General features: G+C 37.8%; 1 pseudogene; it reads right to left on the bottom strand.

The window, feature by feature from the left end:
• Nucleotides 1–7,069: 7,069 nt before the first annotated feature.
• On the bottom strand, nucleotides 7,070–8,070 carry LOC123231575 (annotated as a pseudogene).
• Nucleotides 8,071–16,651: the final 8,581 nt, after the last annotated feature.

Here is a 16,651-nt window from a genome sequence, read left to right as displayed (position 1 = left end):
CTCACCTCTAATGAAGAGGAAATTAAGGCAATCATTAAAAACTATTTTGCCCAATTATATGGCAATAAATATAACAATTTAGGAGATATGGATGAATATTTACAAAAATATAAACTGCCTAGATAAACAGCAGAAGAAATAGAATACCTAAATAATCCCATATCAGAAAAAGAAATTGAACAAGCCATCAAAGAACTCCCTAAGAAAAAATCGCCAGGGCCTGATGGATTCACAAGTGAATTCTATCAGACATTCAAAGAGCAACTAATCCCAATACTATACAAATTATTTGATATGATAAGCAAAGCAGGAGTCCTACCAAATTCCTTTTATGACACAAATATGGTATTGATTCCAAAGTCAGGGAGATCAAAAACAGAGAAAGAAAACTACAGACCAATCTCCCTAATGAACATAGATACAAAAATGTTAAATAGAATACTAGCAAAGAGACTCCAGCAAGTAATTAAGAAGATCATCCACCATGATCAGGTGGGATTTATATCAGGAATGCAAAGTTGGTTCAACATTAGGAAAACCATCCACATAATTGACCATATCAACAGTCTAACAAACAAAAATCACATGATTATCTCAATAGATGCTGAAAAAGCATTTGACAAAATACAGCATCCATTCCTATTGAAAACACTGGAAAGTATAGGAATAGAAGGACCTTTCCTAAAAATAATAAACAGTATATACCTAAAACCATCAACAAACATCATATGCAATGGGGATAAATTAGAAGCCTTCCCAATAAGATCAGGAGTGAAACAAGGATGCCCATTATCACCTCTATTATTCAACATAGTACTAGAAACACTAGCAGTTGCAATTAGAGAAGAAAAAGAAATTGAAGGTATCAAAGTGGGCAAGGAGGAAACTAAGCTATCACTCTTTGCAGATGATATGATGGTCTACTTAAAAAATCCTAGAGAATCAACTAAGAAGCTTGTAGAAATAATCAACAACTTTAGCAAAGTTGCAGTATACAAAATAAATGCACATAAATCATCAGCATTTCTTTGTACAAACAAAAACAATGTAGTCAAAATCAGAAGGGAAACAACAAATTGGGAAAAAATCTTTATAACAAAAAATTCTGACAGGGGTCTAATCACTCAAATATACAAGGAGTTAAAGCAATTGTATAAAAAATCAAGCCATTCCCAATTGATAAATGGGCAAGAGACATGAATAGGCAATTTTCAGGTAAAGAAATCAAAAGTATCAATAAGTACATGAGAAAGTGTTCCAAATCTCTAATAATTAGAGAAATGCAAATCAAAACAACTCTGAGGTATCACCTCACACCTAGCAGATTGGCTAAAATGAAAGAAGGGGAGAGTAATGAATGTTGGAGGGGATGTGGCAAAATTGGGACATTAATGCATTGCTGGTGGAGCTGTGAACTGATCCAGCCATTCTGGCTGGCAATTTGAAATCATGCTCAAAGGGCTATAAAAGAATGCCTGCCCTTTGATCCAGCCATACCATTGCTGGGTTTGTACCCCAAAGAGATCATAGATAAACAGACTTGTACGAAAATATTTATAGCTGCGCTTTTTGTGGTGGCAACAAATTGGAAAAGGAGGGTATGTCCTTCAATTGGGGAATGGCTGAACAAACTGTGGTATATGCGGGTGATGGAATACTATTATGCTAAAAGGAATAATAAACTGGAGGAGTTCCAGGCGAACTGGAGAGACCTCCGGGAACTGATGCAGAGCGAAAGGAGCAGAGCCTGAAGAACTCTGTACACAGAGACTGATATACTATGGTAAAATCGAATGTAATGGACGTCTGTACTAGCAGCAATGCAATGACCCAGGACAGCTGTGAGGGATTTATGGTAAAGACGCTACCCACATTCAGAGGAAGGACTGCAGGAGATGAAACATATAAGAAAAGCAACTGCTTGAACGCATGGGTCGGGGTGGACATGATTGAGGGTGTGGACTCGAAACTACCACACCAATGCAACCACCAACAATTTGGAAATAGGTCTTGATCAAGGACACATGACAAAGCCAGTGGAAATGTGCATCGGCCATGGGTGGGGTGAGTGCAGGGGGTGAAGGGGAAAGTAGGAGCATGAATCATGTAACCATGTTAAAAATGATTATTAATAAATGTTTAAATTTAAAAAAAGAGTTTAGGAAAGGTCAGAGCCTGACCCTAGAACACTATGTCAAATCAGGAAATAACACTAGAAACATGAGTAAACATCATGAAAAATACATTATAGATCCAGACGTACCCAAGAGATAAACTCAGAAGAAGATAGTAACTCCATAATACCTACAAACAGATTTGGCCATAAGGTCTGTGAGAATGTCTAGAAGAAATTCAGCAAGAGATTTTTTTTTTAATTATAAACACGATAAGAGTTCTGGAGAAATGGGTTGGAAACAAAATAAATAGTTTAGAATAGAATGTGGACTAGCTGCCTCTGTGAACCTAAATTATCTTAAGTTATGTCAGTGGAACACAAGCTATGATAGGTTTCATATTAAGTTAAAAAGGCTTCAAAGATGGTCTTGACAACAAACTATGTCTGCTGTTCAAGGACCAGCTGATCAGCAGACTGACCAGTAGGTCCAAAAGAGTCAACAAGATCATGGTTGATGTTATCCCTGCCTCACCCCTACTAAAAAATTCACCAAATAAATTTTAGTTTAAGACTAAAAAATAAAATATGAAAAATCTCACCCAACTAATGGATTTGAAGAAATCAATGATTGAGACAAGAAATATTATAATATAATTAAAAGGCTAAAAATAGAACTGTGAATTGTTTCAGCAATTCTGGCAAGTAATTTAAAACTAAAATCAAAATGTCATGTCCTTTACTCAGGTATACTATTAGGCATATCTCCCAAAACCATCAAAGAAAGAGGAAAAACAAATCATCTGCACAAAAATAATCATAGAAGTATCTTTTGTTGTAGTAAAAGAACTAAAAAACCACATGCCCTTTAATAGGGGAATGGCTGAACAATTTATGGTAACAGAATATAATGGGATATCATTGCACAGTAAAATAAATAAATAAATAAATACAGAAGAGGTAGACTGAAACCCTTGAGAAGATTTGCTTGAACTAATACAGAGTGAAACTAGCAGAACCTGGAGAACAATGCATATAATGACTACAACATTGTAAAGATAAATAGGTTTGAGAGACAAGAATTCTGATGAATGCAATTACCAGCCATTTACCTCCCAAAAGACAGTGATAAGAGCAGAGGCATAGGATGAAACATACATTTTCAGATGTGACCAATGTGTGAATTTGTTTTTGGTTGCCTATGTTTATTTAGTTAGTATAAGAGAGTTTTTAGTTTAGTTTTTTTTTCTCCCCAAGAAGAAGAAATCAGAAGAATGGGAATAGTAACGTTGAAGCGCTTTTTAAAAAAGCACAGAAAAGAACAAAAGAAATTTCAGAGGATAACATGGACAAGAAAGTCAACTTTGAAACAAATATGTCAAATTTATAATTTTCTTTTTAAAATGTAGGATTAAAAGTCTGATATACACTCATCTTTTTCTATTCTTTTTTATAACCAAAACAAAAAAGAGCTTGAAAAGACAAGATAGAAGTTCACAGGTGGCAGAAATGGAGAAGGTCTGTTGTTTGGGCTGGTGTATTGGCTAAGAAAGGAAGGTACTGTTTATCCAGGCAGGCAGAGATAATGATAACTAAAATTTATATGGTATTTAATATACATTATTTTATTTGATTTTCACAACAACCTTGTAAGATAGTACTATAGGCATTATTAATTGGATTTTACAGATAAGGAAAGTTAGCCTTAGAGAGATTAAGTTACTTGCCAAGGATCACATAGCTCTTAAGGTGGAATAGAACTGAGGTCTTTCTGGTGCTGAGTCCAATATTCTATCACATACTAAGTCTAGACAGATCAGCCAAAGTAGAGAGGAGCATGTAGCTACTATAGGTCAAGAAAACCAATGAGTTAAATTCAAAAAGAAAGGTAAAGTGGACTAAGACCCAAAGTGCCATGATCTAGCAACAGAGTTTCTAGAAAGCAGGTGGAGTTCTTGTGGAACAAAAAAGCAAGAACTAGGCTAGGTATCTGGGTAATGTTCATAGAGCATCAACAGCAAGAAAGAAGTTTATTACTGAATTTAGAGTTTGGAGTCAGGACATTCTGATTGTAGTGATTTTTACCCTATATGGATAAAGCCTAAAAAAGAAATAAACGCTCTCTGAAAGATTAATCATACAAACCCCTATCTATGAAAATATAAGCAAATACTATACTCTCCAAGGCCTAAAATTAGTGGAAGGTTTAAAAAGTCCTTTTTTATCCCACAAAGTAGAGCCAACATGGTATAATGGAAGATCACTGACCTTGGCGTCAGAAGACTTAGCCCAGAACCTTACTAATAATAATAATGTCAGATGTTTATATGATTTTTTTTAAGGTTTGCAAAGTGTTTTACAAACATGTCCTTTGTTCCTTACAACAAACTTGTGAGGCTGATGTTGTTATTATCACCATTTTACAAATGATGAAAATGAAGTAGAGATGGAATAAGTGATTTGCCCAGGATCATATATATCTAGTGTCTAAGGCAGGATTCCAACCCAATCCTTCACTAAATTAAACACTCAACTGCCATACTGTCTCTCCTTTTGATTGGGGGGAAAGTTCCTCCAATTCAACAGCCCCTGAACTACATGAGGTCAGCCCCCCAAAAAAAAACCATAAACAGAGCTGGAAGAGAATTATGGGATGGAATGTCTTCATATAAAGAGGAAGCTTTTCACTGGTTCTTCCCATCTCCCTATCAGTGCTCCTCTCTTTTCTCTCAGGGCGTGGTTCTCCATGCTCTTCTTACCTGGAATTTGGTTTGTTCCTCATTATTTTAAAGGCCTTGTTCTCTCCATTAGCTTTTAAAATGGATATCAATCTCTTATCAAAGTATGAGTTGATAATGGCTCAAGATGTGGCTTCTGCACCACTCATTAGGCACATTTACTTTTCTGATTTTGAAGAGTTAATAAAATCACCCAAGAGAGAGGAGTTCTATATTTAGAGAAAATCACTTAATGAGAATTCTAAGAGATTAATTCCCTGGAGGGTATCTTTGGAAGAAGGACTGTGACTGAGGAGACTAGTCATAATAGTGTCTCCCCCACACTGAAATTGCATTTAATTTTGGAGCTGGAAACTTTCCCTCATAAGTTCTTACTTTTCTACCAAATTAAAAGCAGCAATTGTATTGAACTACCACAAGAAAAGGAGTTACTTAAGTAAAAACTCCCAAAGTCTTGATCATCTTCGTCTTGGAAAGAACCATCAAATATCCTAATACATCAACTTGCATGTGGATAAACAGTGAAAAAGGAAATATAGAATTAGAAGTCCAAGGTTCAAGTCCTGACTACAACATTTCCAGCTTTTTAAATGTGGGCAAGTCATTTAATCTATCTATCTTATTTCTCTATTTACATTTAGGGAGAAATGGAGATTTTTTCCCTGGCCAAAATACAGCACCAAATAATTAGTTTGTGCCTGGCAGACAAACATAATTGAGGCAGAAATGCAAGGGAGACTGATGATCTAGCTCCTTTTCTTTAGCTTATCTTTTTTGTCTGACTCAATTTCATTTACATGCTAAACCAGAGAGGATCTTGGGGGAGGTCTAAGCCCACCTGAGATAGCTGTCTAAAACAGAGAGTTGAGGGTCCCATCAAGACAAAACTATATGCCTGGCAGTGGCTCAAAAATCAACATAAATTGGAGGTGTGATTTACTTTATAGAAGTGCCACAGCCAAGTGGGAAGCAGACCCAGGTGATCCTGCAGCATTAGAGGATTGGCAGCCCTATGTCTTCCCTTGACACATGTGGATCTCCTCATTCATGATCTCTATACACATATGCATTATGGAGGAGTATGCCACAACATTTACAAGGGAGACATTCTATTACAACTTGTCCAATTTTGTTATTTCATTAAATGGCATTTCTACAAGCTAATTGTGCCCCCCTAGCTCACTAGAGTAAAAAGGAAACATGATGAAAGGTTCATGAGCTATCTTTTTGAGGGATGTGGCCCTGCAATATATACTGAATTTGGGCTAGCTATGCTAGAGGTTCTAGGTATGAAAGGTGGGTGTTCCAGATAATATATAAAAGAGAATAAATCCAACTAATAGAGCTATTTTTTTTAAAAAAAAACTTATAGTGCTATTTATTTTTTTATTTAACATAATTTTATATGAAACAATAAATCAGGACCAAATTGATCATTTCAAATTTTGTATGTTAACCCTTTCCCCTCTATTCCCAATGAATCTTAGCACTAACAATTAGACTGCATGGTAAGAAATGGAATTACTATAGGGAAGCTAACTGCAATTATTAATTTTTTTTTTACAAATTATACAACATACAAGCCAAGCTCCCTTTTCTTTACTATCCTCATCACCTCTGAGGATGTCCTCCTAGGAAAAAAGGTCCACCCTATTTAAAATTGCCTATGTGTGATTTGTGACTCCGGTAACTTGAAATGTGGGGGAAAAAAAAGAAAACAAAGAAAACAAATTCTGCTGTTTACAGCCCCTCTCAGCCCCTAAAACTATGGAACCCAAACACCTAAAAGAATGGAATAAAACCCCTTATGTCCCACAGTAATATAGCAATATGGAATAAAAGCGAAAGTGAGATAAGAAAACACATGAAATGCCCCTTTCCTGTTGCTCCCATTAACATGACAATGATACGGAGAAGTATTGAATGATGTTATAGGGAGATCTTTCTTTGACTTCTTTTAAGTTTAACATTTAGATAGCAAGAACACTCCCATTTAAGCCCAAAGGAATTCATGAAAAGGAAAAAAAGATTTTGATCTCTAGAAATCTTTTTTTTTAATTAGGTCTGGAATGCCACATTAATAACATATATGTGCATACATTCATATATGTGTCTATGTATGTATATAATTACAATAGCAAGTCACCACTTCACCGCATAGTATTAGGAACCTCAAAACAGATAGCTAATGTCCCATCCCACCCCAACTCCCTTGTTCTCAATCGGCTATATTATCTTTTTTTTCATCTTGTTTTTTGGGTGAAGGTAGTTCAAGCCTTGCCCATTGCATAGGTTCAGTTTTTCTCATTGTGATTTCAATCTTTGTGGCTGTCATATTTACAAAACTCCTCTTCACATCGATTACTCCCCATAATTTCACATTTGATGAAATTCTTTTTATCCTTCAAATACAATATGGATATTTAACAGTGTACTGTTTGCCTTTACATGACTAAGTTCTAGAAGTGAATTTTTAGCACATACTGAGATAGTAACTTGACCTCCTGTCTGATGCCAGTCATGCCTACATGGAACAAATTTTTTCCCAGCATCTTTTTTTGTCCACAAGTGCTTTCCTATTGTACATCCTTCTTGGGCTAAAAATGTATTAAAATCAGAAGTTTTTCTCTTACAACAGCTCCAATATTTCATCCCTTCATGGAAAATAGGAACTCCAGAATGAAAAATACAAACTTCTTCTATACTCTGTGGACCCTGGTATGTCTTTACACAGCCAACATTTTTACATGAAGTCCCATGTAATTTCATCACTATCATCATCCTTTTTATCTACTTCATTCTCAGATGACAGTTTAAGTTTATCCAGTGCTTGTTTTAGTGAAGCAGCTATTTTCAACTCCAAGTTTGTCATTGGTTCATCTGGGCTTGGTCTTTTTATTGCTTCTACTGGTTTAGGGGCTTGAATGATGTGTTCTTGAAATTTAGGTTTTAATTCAGACAATTCCTTCTTCTCAGAGGTAGTCTTGACTTCAGGTTTGACAGGCTCAGGGTGCTTCTCATCATTGTGCTTACCCTTTGTACAGCCTACGGTGCTTAAGAAATCAGAAAAATCTGTTGTTCTTTTCTTACAGCAAGACCAACCCTTTAAAGCATCATGAAAAACTGGAACTCCTGGATGATATGTACAAGAATCATCCGTGTTGGTCTGTGGGTTGAAGTGCTGGCTGCACAGCCTCTATTATAGCAAAGCAAGGACATTTCTCTATCCGCCGGGACTGGAAACCTGAGAGAACACGGACCTCAGTGGTGGCTGCAGGGTCTCTTCAACTGCAATCTGCTGTCTGACTCCTTCAATTACCATTTCCCTATAGTGCTATTTAAATAAAAGTTGGGTTCTTCCACTGAGCACTATATGTGCTCTCTGTCCTTGTTATGTCAAATTTATTTCTCTTGATGAGTTTTCCAAGGTCTCTTGGAAGCCAGAATAAAAATGAGTCATTATAACCAAGATTAGTTGAACCTAATGTATCTCCTATAGCTAGGCAAGAATAGTTACCCCCTTGACCCTATGCCAAGCATGGAAAATGCCATTCTTTGACTTCTCCGGCAGTATATGGCCCCAGTTAAGCAGCCCCTAAATAGTGCCTAACCGAGATCAGACAGAAGGTCCATCAAAAGATAAATGTATAGAAACAGATGTTAGAAGTACAGATGTAGAAGTCAGTACTGCTGAAAGGATGATATCAATAATAATAATGGATGGAACATTGGAACATTCATAAAAACTTAGATTTGATTCCTATCTCAAGTCACTTACTAGCTATATGACCATGAAGAAATCATTTAAACTCTTTGGACCTCAGTTTCCTTATCTGTAAAATGAGGATGCTGGCCTTGATGACCTCTACGTTGCCTTCCAGGTCTAAATCTATAATCACGTGTTTTTATGCTTGGCTTCAAAACTTGTAAAATACTTTAAATATATCACTTCCATTTGGCATTTAAGGATCTTCACAGCTTGGCCCCTTTCTGCCTGTCCAGTGTTCCCTCCTATGCACTCTATGATTCAGTAATACTGGCCTAATTACTATTCTTAGCACTCCATCTCCCTCTTCTATTGTCTTCCAAACACCTATCTCCCAACCTTGGACTTCTCTCCCTCTTCACCTCTGTTTCGTGACATCCACTTAAATGTTGGAAAGAAGCCTTCACAGTCCTTCTTCCACAGCCCAGCTACGTGAGTTTTCTCCTCTGTGGATATTCTTTTCTATTCTATTTGTGTTTTATAGGTGCCTATTTGCACCTATTTATGTGTTGGAAATATGGACTTTACATTTACATATTATCTCCATATGGGCTCCTGTTTTTATGTAGATGAGAACCATTTTGGTGGGTTTATCTTTGTAATATTTAATTAGTCAATAATCATTTATTTTTTTATAATTTTTTATTTTTAGAAAAATTTTCCATGGTTACATAAGTCATATTTTTACTTTCCCCTTCACCCCCTCAACCCCCAGCCCCTGATTTTATTATGTGTGGTCAGTCACACCTAGCAGATTGACTAAAATGATAGCAGGGAAGAGTAATGAATGTTGGAGGGGATGTGGCAAAATTGGGACATTAATGCATTGCTGGTGGAGTTGTGAACTGATCCAACCATTCTGGATGGCAATTTGGAACTATGCCCAAAGAGCGATAAAAGAATGCCTGCCCTTTGATCCAGCCATACCATTGTTGGGTTTGTACCCCAAAGAGATCATAGATAAACAGACTTGCACAAAAATATTTATAGCTGCGCTCTTTGTGGTGGCAAAAAACTGGAAAGCAAGGGTATGCCCTTCAATTGGGGAATGGCTGAACAAATTGTGGTATATGTTGGTGATGGAATACTATTGTGCTCAAAGGAATAATGAACTGGAGGAATTCCATGTGAACTGGAAAGACCTCCAGGAATTGATGCAGAGTGAAAGGAGCAGAGCCAGAAGAACATTGTACACAGAGACTGATATACTGTGGTAAAATTGAATGTAATGGAAGTCTGTACTAGCAGCAATGCAATGACCCAAGACAATTCTGAGGGATTTATGGAAAGGAACCCTACCCATATTCAGAGGAAGAACTACAGGAGTAGAAACCCAGAAGAAAAGCAACTGCTTGAACACTTGGGTTGATGAGGACATGATTGGGGATGTAGACCTGAGAAGACCACACCCATGTAACTATCAATAATGTATAAATAAGTCCTGACTGACCACACATAATAAAATCAATAATCATTTATTAAGTTCCTACTATGTGAGGCAACAAGGTGGCACGGTGGATAGAGAGCTAGGTCTGGAGTTGGAAGAACCTAGGTTCAAATATGGCTTTAAACACTGCCTAGATATGTGACCCTAGGAAAGTCACTAAACCCTGATTGCCTAACACTCGCCCTTCTGCCTTAAAGACTTACCAGAAAGTAAGGGTTAACAAAAAGGGAAACTCATATATGCCAGGTACAGTGCTAAGCCCTGGGAATATAAAAATGACAAAAGATAGTCCCTACTATCAAAATGTTCACATTCTAATGAAGGAAACAAACAAGATTTATACAGGATAAACTAGAGATAATCAAGAGAAGGAAAGCACTAACATTAAGGGGTTTGGGAAAAGTTTCTTGTAGAAGACAGAATCTTAGCTAGGATTTGTACCTGGAACATAGTAAAGGCTTAATAAATGCTTATTAATCTAATTAAATTAATCTAATTAAACTAATTAATGATCAATTTATTGATTAATTACCAAATGCCAGACACTGTTGCGCTTCCAGGAGAGCTATTGCTACTGCCCAAGTTCTCATAATTCTTTTAGGTTCATAATCTTAAAGACACCAGGAATCATTTTCCTAACAGAATCCTTCATACAATTAGTTTCTGAGAAATTTTATTAGTGAGAGACATATCCAGAGTGTCATCAGAGAATGGGGCACCTAGGTGGTCCAATGGATACACTAACGGACCTGGAATCAGGAAGATTCTTCTTCCTGAGTTAAAATCTGACCTCAGACATTTACTAGCTGGGTTAGTCATTTAAAACCCTGTTTGCCTCCGTTTCTTCATCTATAAAATGAGTCAAAGAAGGAAATGGCAAAGTGCTTCAGCATCTTTGCACAGAAAATTCAAAATGGGGTCATGAAGAGTCAGTCACAACTGAAATGACTGAACATCAAAAATAAGAGATAATATGCAATGTAGGAGATAAATCACTCAACTGGGAGTCAGAATACCTAAGTTCTTTTTGTAACTGTTCTTCTAATTTGTGTTTCTTTGGACTACTATTTCTATTTTGCTATTACCTTATCAGTACAATTGGAGGTTTAACTAGATGAGCTCTATGTTCCATTCTCAATCTAAGAGTCAAGGACTTGAATAACTTTTAAGACTCTGAAACAATTACTTTTGCATTCCTAGCCACTTCAGCTGACCATTTTAACTCAGATGTTTGAGACAGAATTCCATGTGTTCTCTGGTCTATGTAAATAAAATATACATAAGCAGATGAAGAATAACCTGGAATGAGAAGAAAAGAGAAGGTCCCAATCAGTTGCTTCCTTTTTCTCACTCCATAATAGTAAATATCTTTCAGAAAATTACCTCTGTTCTGGAATGGGGTTATCTCTTTTTCAGTAAACACTTATCAGTAGCATAGTAGACCCATGGGATTATAAAGCTAAAGCTTGATGAGGCATAGGAAGTCATCCAACTCAAACCCCTCATTTTTTGGATGGGGAAACTGATTATTTACTTAAGGTCACACCAGTGATCTTATGGGCAGATACAAGATTAGACCCCATGGTCCTCTCACTCAAACTTGGGCATTCTTTCCATAGTATTATGTTGCTTTCTAATTTTTTTTCCTAGGGTCTGGAATTTTAACTTTGTTGTAATAACTTGAAAACAGAATAATAAATTTCTGTTGCTACTCAGCAATTCTAGGCTCTTGACAGCAAGGTCTTACTTGACATCAAACATAATCTATCCACTAGGGAAGAATTCAGAATGGGAACAAAGGAGGACTCTTTTCCCTCCACATATCAGAAGGCATTTTCTGGCTATCTCTAAATCTAAAAGAAAAATGGAGATATTTAATAACTCCCACTGGGAAATAAGAAGTTGCTTTTCTTACTGACTGGAGCTTAGGAAATAAGAGGAAAATCTATTCCCAGATGCATTAAAGTTTATTGAAATAAACTTATTTCAATAAAGATTCATTAGGTTCTATGCTTCAGTAATACTCTCTCCATGTCAGCCACTTCCTCCATGAAGTCTTCCCTAATTCTACAGGTGGAAAATACTCTTTCACTTTGGAAAATTCCCATAGCATGTTTTATATAGTTCTATCATAAACTTTTCATGGCCTAATTTGCATTATAGTTGTGTGTGTGTGTGTGTGTGTGTGTGTGTGTGTGTGTGTGTGTGTCTTCTTTTTCCTCATATACTGAAAGTTTCTTGAAGGATAGCACTGTTAGGAAACAAACTTGCAGGCCAGTGATGGAGAATCTTTTATTGATTGCATGCTATGTCCCACCCCTCAGACACCTTAGCATCCTTGGCATCCCTCCTGATCCATGTACCACCACCCAGACAGGGGTGGAGGAAGTGCTCCCATTAGGCTGCTGGGCAGAGGGAGAGGTGAAATGAAGAATGTCCTCAGGAGCATGGAGAGGGGCAGGAGAGTGGCCCTAGTGCTCTGCTCCCTTCCAGCTCTGCCACATGTGAGCCACTCACCTTTCCCCAGAGGGAGGAAGCACTCCCATTGGGCTGCTGGGCAGAGAGGCAGGTAAAATGAAAAAAAATCCTCAGGTACGGTGGAGAGGGGGAAGGGAGCAGCTCCCCCAAGTCCCTCTGCCTTTCTAATAATGAACTCTGGTGGACAATGCCACACATGCCCACAGAGACGGTTCTGCATGCTGTCTTCAGTACACATGCCATAGGTTTACCACCATGGTTGTAGGCAATGGAGCCCTTAAGATGCTAGGGAAAACATGGATGCCAAGACATCCTGCCTGGTCACAAGGAAACTGAAAACCCCAGAAGTTTGTCACCAGACAACTGTCCATACACAATCACCAATAATGTGTCAAATACCTACCGTGTGCTAGGCTCTAGGGTTACAAAATCCAAAAGTGAAACAGTCTCATCTCTCCAGGAGCTCACATGCAACCAGGGAGATGTCTTGTTCATATAGATGAATGTTCAAAATAGATACACAATAGAGTTAAGGTTATGGGAGAGATTGTGGGCAGTTGCTGCTGGTGGAATAGGGAAAGGCTTCACAGAGAATGTGATTCTTGAGCTGACTCCCAAGGAAGACGAAGGATTCCAAAGTACAAAGGTGAAGGACTACACTCCAGGCATAGGGAACAACCAGTGCAAACTTATGAAGACAAGAAGAGTACAAAGAATAATAAGAATGCCAGTTTGGCTGAACCACAGAGTATATATAAAAGGAAGTAGGTTTGAATGGTGAGAAACATGAGGCGGGGAAGAAAATAGATTATTGAAACAGAGGTTTTGTGCATAGTGGCTGTGTAAATAGAGAGAAGGTGCATAGATGAAGAAAATTGTGGAGATAAACAAGATCTGCTATGGCACCTTATTTGGATATGTGGGATCAAAGTGGAGATTCAAGGATGACACCAATGTAGCAAAGCTGAATAATGGAAGGGCAGTGATGTCCTTGACAGAAGTAGAGAAGAGATGTGTGGGTTTTGTGGGAAAGATAATGAATTTTGTTTCGGACATGTTGAGGTTGAGATGCCTGTGGAGCACTGGATTGGAAATGTCCAAAAAGCAAATGGTGATAAATGACTAAAGTCAGGAGAGAGGCAGGGGCTTGATATGTACATCTGGGTATAATCTGCAGAAAGAAAATAGTTAAAGACATGGAAGTTGACAAGTTCACCTAGTGAAAGAGTAGAGAGAGATAAGAGAGCAGGACAGACAAAGCCTCTGTGAATGCTCATAGGTGGGGGCATGGTATTAATAAGGATAGAGCAAAGGAAAATAAGAAAGAGGGATAATAAAGGAGGGAGGAGAATCAGGAGAGCAATGTTACATAATTCCAGAGAGGAGAGAGTACTCAGAAAGAGACAGGGCTCCAGTGTCAAAGTCTTCAGGAAGTTAAGAAGGATGAGGCATACTTCATAGTATCCTTCATTCTACTTCACTACAGTTTTTATCTGGGCTTCTTCCATTTTTTACAGACTTAGTCCTGTTTGGTATGTTAAAGCTCCTGTGCTTTTTGTTTTGATGACTGGTACTATTTTTTTTTTTGTCTATACACTTTGGATTCCAGCACTTCTTCATTTCATCTCCCTCTTACTTGCACTTGAAACTTAGCCAATTCCCCTAGTACAGTGCTGCCTTCTCTACCACAATCTACCTTGCCTTCTTGGAGTGACTGGAGCCAGCTCTAACGTGCTTGGAGAACTGATTGTTAAAATTTTAATATGAGAATTTACACTTTAGAATCTAGCAAAGACTGCAAATCAGGGCTTGATGTGGTGTTTTGTTGATTGCTCAGACTTAAGAAAGTAGTAGAGAAGATTTTGATAATGCAAATTCAACTTGGAAGTGTGTCATGAGTACATTTCCTTGCAGATAGTTGGCTGTGAAACATTTACCAGCACAGTTCAGGCCGTATCCCATCCTTACAGGTGTCAATAATAATCTGCAGAATGTTCCAGCCAAGCTAGAACTCTTATGGAACAGTACTGTTGCAACTGTAGTAGGTCTTACTTTTTTAAACCCTTTCTTTTTGTCTCAGGAACAACTCTGAGACAGAAGGGCAAGGGCTAGGCAAATGGGGCTTAATGATTTTCCCAGTCACACAGCTAGTAAGTGTCTGAGGCCAGATTTAAACCCAGGAGATAAGTATACCTGACTCAAGGCTGACACTCTATCCAATGGGCCACCTAGCTGCCCAACACTTTGCAAATAGCAGGAGCTTAACTGTTATTTGTTGAATTTTGACCTTACAGATAGAGATGTATATTGGGGTGGTTCTCTAATAAGTTTACAAATACCCATTATTTTATAAGAAAAATAAGGCAATGAAAGCCTAAAATCATAAGCTGCATAAGTTTGAAAGGTTCTGTCATTTACTAGCCATATGGCCTTGGACAAATAATGAATCAGCACCTTAATTCCTTCACTGGTGATAAGAGATAGAGGCTAGACCTGGGATTTCATTGTTCTAAGGAGCTTGGGTGAGAAATTTATATATTCAATCCATCTGGAAAAATACTCCAAATCACTGATAAGTAGAGAAATGCAAGTTAAAGCAACCCTGAGATTCTAGCCTACACTCATCAGATTGGCAAAGTTGACCAAATATAAGTGACAAATGTTGAAGAGGGTACAGATTAAGTAGTCATTAATGCCCTATTGGACTTGCTGTGAATTTTCCTTTCTGCCTTAGGAATTCTAAATCTGTTCCTGGTACTTACCAGGATGTCCAATCCATCCACCCCTTGATTCTTCCAGGCTAACACACTTGCACAAACTATACTCTTCTTTCTCAATCTCCTCTTTGGTGGACCAGTTCTAGTCTATATAATTCTGTATTCATATTCATTTTCCCCTAATCCTATTTCTAATCACTTTTTTTGAACCACAGTGCTGGATTACCCCCACCATTTACCTCCTTCAGTCTTATTCATGAGTTATTGAACAGTGCTGGAGAAAATCACTCAAAAAATGGTAGGTCCACTACAAATTTGTGTTCTTTAATCTCAGTTGAATTGTTCTACAGCATGTTGCTCCCCAATTGATTCACTACCCTACCCTCCACAGAAGTTGGTACCTTTTCTCTTCATCCTTTCAACTGAGTCGCTATACATCTTGGTTCAAAAAATACTATGGGAATATGTTTTGCATGATAATACATGTATAACCCAGATAGAATCACCTGCCAGGAGCATTTTTCTGCTTTGGAACACAAATGGGATTCTGAGAAGGAAAGTAAGGGCTTAAAAAAATCTATGGAGTTTATCTGTCAAGAGTTCCCCCTTCTTTTCTCCTTATCTTACAAAACTCAGCCATTTCCCACCCCCCCTGCCCACTATCTTCTCCTTCACTTCTGCCTCATAGGAAGAGGTGGCTCTCATCTTTGCCAAGACTAATCCTCTATGTCCCCTATAATCTCTCTCATTTCTTCATTCTCTTCCTATCTACAATCTCCTTCCATGCTACCTAAAGATATACCATGTCTCCTCTATTGTCTTAAAATTCTCACTTTATCTGAACATAATCACTAATATTTCTTATCTCCTCCACTTCCCTCACTGGTTTTTAAATCATCTGAAGCCTGGCTTCTTATCTCACCATTCAATTAAACTTCTCTCCCAGTCTTATTTGCTGGATCTTCACCCAGGTAACACCCAATAACCATGAATGAACTCCCCAGTTCTATCCTATTCCTTCTTCTCTCTCTTCTTTATACTACCTCTCGTAATAATCTCATTAGTTTTTATAGATTCAACTATAATCTCCTAACCCAATATCGTCTCTACTTGCTATCAAAGGGATTTTCCTAAAGCACAGACACACTTGTGTCATTCTTGGCTCAATAAACTGAAGTTTTTCCTAATACTTCAAAGATCAAGTCTAAAATCCTCTGTTTGACATTTAAAGCCCATCCAATATGGTCCCTTTCCAGGCTTCTCCTACTTTGCTTCCCTCTATGTCTCTAGGTACTCACTACACTATGCCTTTGCACAGGCTGGCCCCCATGCCTGGAATTCTCTCCTTCCTCTCCTCCATCTCCAAGTTTCTACAACTTCCTTCAAGGCGAT

Source organism: Gracilinanus agilis, chromosome 1 (genome assembly GCF_016433145.1).
Source record: "Gracilinanus agilis isolate LMUSP501 chromosome 1, AgileGrace, whole genome shotgun sequence".
Lineage (NCBI taxonomy): Eukaryota > Metazoa > Chordata > Mammalia > Didelphimorphia > Didelphidae > Gracilinanus > Gracilinanus agilis.
The sequence above is the reverse complement of the archived record's forward strand: the minus strand, read 5'-3'. Positions and strand labels throughout refer to the sequence as shown.